The sequence below is a fragment of the Aulostomus chinensis genome, chromosome 5, assembly GCF_037954235.1.
Source record: "Aulostomus chinensis isolate RoL2024-O1b breed Wild chromosome 5, RoL_Achi_v1.0, whole genome shotgun sequence".
NCBI classification, from domain to species: Eukaryota; Metazoa; Chordata; class Actinopteri; order Syngnathiformes; family Aulostomidae; genus Aulostomus; species Aulostomus chinensis.
In genome coordinates this window covers 4,705,143-4,711,282 of record NC_141324.1, presented here as the reverse complement: position 1 = coordinate 4,711,282, position 6,140 = coordinate 4,705,143, and the positions used below count along the sequence as shown (strand labels likewise).

Genomic DNA, 6,140 nt, shown 5'->3' with positions numbered 1-6,140 from the left:
TGTTAATAATTGATCTTAGCATCTGGAGATTATTTTAGGAACACAAATACTTTTACTTCATTCTGAGGATGAGCAGACGTTCAATATAATTCTCATTTCCTGGTCAAAGACTCCTGCTCCTGTCAGAGAGGATCTGGGCTGGATTGGAAAGCTTCAGAGAGGGAAACCTTCACTCTGGACTGGACTGAGAACGGAGCAGCCTCAGCTTCCTGGAGCCTGACTTGCCTCTGTGGTCTAAGGCTGTGTGGGCTGACATCACAGTGAAACTACTGAGATCACAGAGCCTTTGAGATCACAGGCTGACTTCCTTTTTTCCCTAAAATGAAGAATAAAATGTTGTGTCTGTGTTTGTGTTGCTGCATCAGTTAAACAGGGACTCTGACGGCTCAACAGCCTCGTCCTCATTCTTATGTCTTTGGACTGAAAAACTTTCACACCTGAAGTGTGAAGCTTTGATCAAAGTTAATTTGACAGCACAGCAGAAAATCCTAGTCTATCACTGACATTTTCTGTAAATAAATGATAGAAGCTGTTGAATTTTAGAATGAGAAAAAATGTCCCCAATGAAAGAGTGATGGTTCTTTATTCTGATTTTGTTCTTCACTCCTACACCAGAGAGTGAAAGTGTCGGCTGGCTGGGACCAACTGCCTGCTTCAGAGTGGGAGGAGCCTCAGGACTTTCCAGTGAGAGCTGCAAACTTCCACCAGCACCCAGTGCCAGCAGGTCTTCATGATGGAGCTGAGAAGAACACAACAACACCAGAGCACTGGAGAGGAGCACAACACTTCTCTGCTTCCTGGCCACTCTCATGTCTGTCTGTCCATCTGGAGCTGGGGGGAGGAGCTTCACGTTTTTCTTTTTTAAAAAAGGGAATGACATGACTTCCTCTGTATGTTAGAATATGAACTACTAAAAATGTTCATCTCCAGTTTTAAGTTAGAATTAAATTTAAAGCAGAAAACTCTTCCCTCTTCAATCTTGTCACTCAGTGTTGTAAACGGTTTCAAACAAATTCTACTGTTCAACAGTTCAAGTGTTTCTGAAGAAGCTGAATGTTCTCCTCTACTTTCCTCAATTGTGTTTCTTTCATGTCCTCCTGAGATCAAAGACAGAATTCTAGCTACTGTCAAAGCCCTGATGACATCATTAGGAATTCTGACTTTGATCTGGAGACTCTTGCTTTAATCTGAATTTGACCTGACTAATGTTTTAGTTTAGGTTGCATGATACCGTCCACCTCATTTCTCCTGATGGACTGGTGACCTGTCCAGGGTGAACCCTGCCTCTTGAACAATGTCACCTGGGATCGCCCCCCCCCCCCCCGTGACCCTTAAAGGATAAGAATAGAAAGTGGATGGAGGGATGGACTCAACACTGAAATCAGCTGATCCGATCCACATTCTAATGTTTCCTGTCCCTCTTTAGGAGTCAATGAGAATAGTAGTGTATATAATAATGTATATCCAACCTTGTAGTATCTTTCCAAAGCTTTTAGTATTTCTTCTTGTTTCTACTTGTAGTCTTAGTGTCTGGATCTTTTCTTTTGATATCCTGCTGTCTGCTCTTTGCTTTTGGAGCTTCCTTCAACAACTACCAGGCCTCCTGGGTACTGTAGGAAACATGGTCAAGTTCTTCTGACTTCTCCAGTAACGTCCTGCTCTCATTGGTCTGTCTTCATTTTGACTTCTCCCACTGCCACAATGACCAGCCTTTATACTCTTGGTGACTGGGGCCCTGGTTGCTGCAGGCCTCAACACCAGCCTGTGGTTGTGAGCAGGGCAGAACAGAACTGACAGTATCTCCCATGCAGGACCTGGGTCAGCGCCTGGTGCCAGCTGGGGCACCGCTTTAACCTGGACCCCTAGAAGATCTTCTCCAGGATCTGGCCTTTTTGGTTCCATCAAGGCCTGAGAGGATGGTGAAGAGGGATCCTCCACCAGGCAGCACAGTCAGCAGCAGCCATTTTGTTCCACTAGAATCAAGTATGATAGTGACACACTGGTGAGTACTTGCTAACTGACACTTCCTGTTTTTACTGCTATTCTTCCATGAATGTGCTCATGTTGGCTGGTCCCCAACCACAGTTTCAAAGCCATGATGACATCTTTCATCAACAATCAGACTTATTTTTTCTCTATTTGGACAAATAAGGTTTCAACTGACACGGCTGGCCAACGTCCTGGAGTTCATTCAGCCTGGAGAACCAGGTGCTGGTTCCTTCTTTTACCAGGCAGGAACGGGCAGCAGATCCAAGATCAGTAGGTGCAGATGTCTGCTTTGACTGGTAGGAGGAAAGAGAGCAGGAGAGCTGGTCAGAGACAAAGACAGATCATGAAGAAGGAGTGCTGTATTCTGCTAGCACATGCTAGTGACAGTCAGAGATCAGGAGTCTCAGCAAGGAAAGATTCATCTCTTATTTCAGAGGACAATTGGACGTTCACTGGAAGACAGTGACGTGCGGTGAGGTTCATGGCTGGTGAGGCACCGACAGACATCTGGTGAGGCACCGACTTCATCACAATCAGATCTGTCAACATATGAAAAAAACCTGCATTTAATAATAAAAAACAGTCAAAAATTGTTCTCCATGTTTTGGCTTCTGTCTGCCACAGCTTCTTCAGCGCTCTGGATAGGAGGAGTGAGGACACACACATTTGGAACTGAGAGCAGCTGTGTGTGGGATATCCCCAGCAAAGATAAAACCAGCTCCTTCATGCTGGCTATGAAGGCTCACAGTCACACTGACGCAGCTACAAATACTTTGATATGCAACAGACTGGTTTCTCTTCTGGTAGTTTGTTATCAACTGTTGTCACATTTATGGATTAATTTAGCAGATAAGATGAAGGCTCCAAAGGACCAGCTGGAGATGCCAGGGATTGAACCCGGGGCCTCATACATGCAAAGCATGCGCTCTACCACTGAGCTACATCCCCTCTGTCCGAGTCACTGTTTAACTGATGCAGCAACACAAACACAGACACAACATTTTTATTCTTCATTTTAGGGATAAAAAGGAAGTCAGCCTGTGATCTCAAAGGCTCTGTGATCTCAGTAGTTTCACTGTGATGTCAGCCCACACAGCCTTAGACCACAGAGGCAAGTCAGGCTCCAGGAAGCTGAGGCTGCTCTGTTCTCAGTCCAGTCCAGAGTGAAGGTTTCCCTCTCTGAAGCTTTACAATCCAGCCCAGATCCTCTCTGACTAGCAGGCGTCTTTGACCAGGAAATGAGAATTATATTGAACGTCTGCTCATCCTCAGAATGAAGTAAAAGTATTTGTGTTCCTAAAATAATCTCCAGATGCTAAGATCAATTATTAACATTGATTGACAGCTCTAAACTGACCCATCATCACTATACAGTTGCAACTGAAATATTTAGAAATATTTCAAGGAAGCAGCAGGCCCTCATCCGCCCCGGTCCACCCGACTGTGTCCCCTGAGACAGATGACAGCTCACTTCCGGCAGAGGCAGTTAGGTTGAGGACCGTTGCTGATGTCATCAACTGATGTCTCCATCACAAAAGGTGACAGACAGGATGGTCATGGACATAAAATAGAGGCCGAAGAATGAGAAAGAATGGTTGTCCTGACTGAAGTTTAGCTTGAGCTTTTTAATTTGTTACTAAAGGAAGTATTGGTACAAGTAAAGGCAGGCGAACTTTCCACAAATATTCAGAATTAACTTTGACAACCAAAACATGAACCAAGACGACAAAATAGTGAACATGAAAAAGGAACCAGTCCCACCTTCTTGTGTGTTCCTGCTGAAGTAAATGTTTACGAAGATTTGTTGTGTTCTTTTTCCAAAGGTCCAGCCAGCATTGCAGGTCTCAGGAGGAGGAGCCACTTCAGCAGGATCTGTGGGACATGTCCAGCTCCCTGCAGCTCTACAAGTGTTACCAACTCTTCATTCCAGCTGTTTGGTTGAATCCCATTTTTTCACCTTTGAACCTTTTTACACTGATGAGGAGGTGAGGCAAAACCACAACCTCACGTCAGCTCACAGGATGAACCAAAATGCCAGACACTTCCTGTCACTGCTCCAGCACCACCTGTCTCCCCTCCATGTCTTTACCACCTGTGCAGCTTCCTGCTGTCCCTGGACCCTCACAGGTGATCGCTCCACCTGGAGCCTCACAGATGGGTTCTAACCTCCCAATACCTGCAGCCCAGCCTCGACCCACTCAGACTCAGTCACCCATTCAAGCTGGGCCTGGTACCACACTCCATTACAGACAGAGAGAAAGAAGACACACGGGATCCTTTGAAGAAAATGTAACAAAGACAGGAAGCCCCCATCACATTGTCAGTGTTTCAGTGACTGGCATTGAGAAGAGACTGAGACAAAGTCACGTTATGAATGGAGGGCTGAGTTGGAGCAGAGGGGGCAGGATCCCTGCAGGATCCCTGCCCCCTCTGCTGGTGGACCCTCTGCATCTCAAGCTGAGACCACAGAGTCCTGTGTTCTTGAGTCATTGTCTATAGTCTCTGTTGTTGGGGAGGTCAGTGTGGTCCCTGATGGTCTAGTGGCTAGGATTCGGCGCTTTCACCGCTGCGGCCCGGGTTCGATTCCCGGTCAGGGAATGAGTTATTTAGAGGGAGAGGTGATCAGGTGGTCCACATGATGGTGGAGGTGATGAACTGTGAATCCATCATCGCTCCACTCTCACCCCCATTGTAGTGTTCTTGGTTCACTCTGCCATGGCCCCATGTTGAAGGGTAACTGCCTTCAGAAAGGCACCAAGGATGTCCTGTTGTTCCTCACTGTCCAGGTAGACAGGCTCAGGAAGAGGACTTGGGACAGAACCACTTAGGCTTCCTGTTGAGTGAGCCAAGGGACAGAAACTCTTACTTTGTGCCCCATGGCATTTGTCTCACTTTAACCAATGTCTCACAATCCCCCACTCTCCCCTACACACACACACACATACATATACATATATATATATATATATATATATATATATATATATATATATATATGTGTGTGTGTGTGTGTATATATATATGTATATGTGTGTATATATATATATATATAAATATAAATCACACAACTAAAATACAGTACAAATACATATTTATTTTTAAGAATCAATGTATTACAAGTACTTTCAGTAAAAAAAACCAAAATGTTGTTAAAAAACAAAACAAAACTGTTCTTAGCAAAAACCTCTTCACCATGTGTGTACCACACATCTTTAAAGTGAGTGTGTGAGAGTGTGTGAGCGTAAGTGTGTAACAGTCAGTGAGCGTGACAAGAACTCCTGAAACGCTTCATCAAAGTGCTTTCAAACTTGTTCAACTGCAACATCGTCCATTCAAACCTGACCTCATCCGTTTGGCATTGTGAAGTTTGTCACTTCAAATCTTCATTCAAGACAATTTCACCTTTCATGCGTGGACTTTGGGGGACAGTTGAAGTCCATCCAGATCCAAGAGAAGTTTTTGAAACACTTCAGAAGTGTAGCACAGTCGTGGGGGACATGCAAGGTTGAGGGCTCCCATCAGTCCCATTAGCAGTGCACAGGCCTGGGCAGCATTCCTGCATGTAGGTTAAGTCAGAGTAGTCAAAAAAGTACATCCAACTCTGTAGCGCCACCTAAGTAGAATACCAATGTTTGAGATCCTGCGTTGTTCAGCATGAATGTTCCAGCAGTGGTCACCTACCTGTGTACTTTCCAATAGTCACCAGTCACTCTTGGTGCCACCCCTGCTTGCGCCAGTGTCTCCAACAGTGTCTCAGCAGCGCCCGTGATCTTAGCAGGACTGATGAGCCTGTGGTTCAGGAACAGGTCCTTTCTAATTGTGCAGATGAGGTTTCTGTTCCAAAGCCTGGATCGTATGTTTTCATGATCTCTTTCAAAATAGTCATCAGGTATTTCCTCCCCACGTGTGGTTGCTCTCACATGAACGCTTCATCACCAGTCATCAGTCCACTGTGTGTTCATGGCAGCATTGAGCAGCAGTCAGACAGCAGTTCTTAGACGCTCCATGAGTTTGGCTGAAAGTTCCCGATCCATGAACCCGTCTTCATGATCCAGGTATGGTCCTGCACACCCTGAAGCTTCCTCTGGTGGAGATTCCAGCTGCCTGGCCTCCATCTCTGAATACACTCGCTGGCCCTCAGCTTGTTTTGT

General features: G+C 45.5%; 2 non-coding genes across 2 annotated transcripts; one reads left to right on the top strand and one right to left on the bottom strand.

Moving 5' to 3' along the window:
• Window positions 1-2,865: 2,865 nt before the first annotated feature.
• On the bottom strand, window positions 2,866-2,937 carry trnaa-ugc (transfer RNA alanine (anticodon UGC)). Its single transcript has one exon. It is a non-coding gene; the product is annotated as a tRNA-Ala (tRNA).
• A 1,578-nt stretch (window positions 2,938-4,515) lies between these two features.
• trnae-uuc (transfer RNA glutamic acid (anticodon UUC)) lies at window positions 4,516-4,587 on the top strand. Its single transcript has one exon. It is a non-coding gene; the product is annotated as a tRNA-Glu (tRNA).
• Window positions 4,588-6,140: the final 1,553 nt, after the last annotated feature.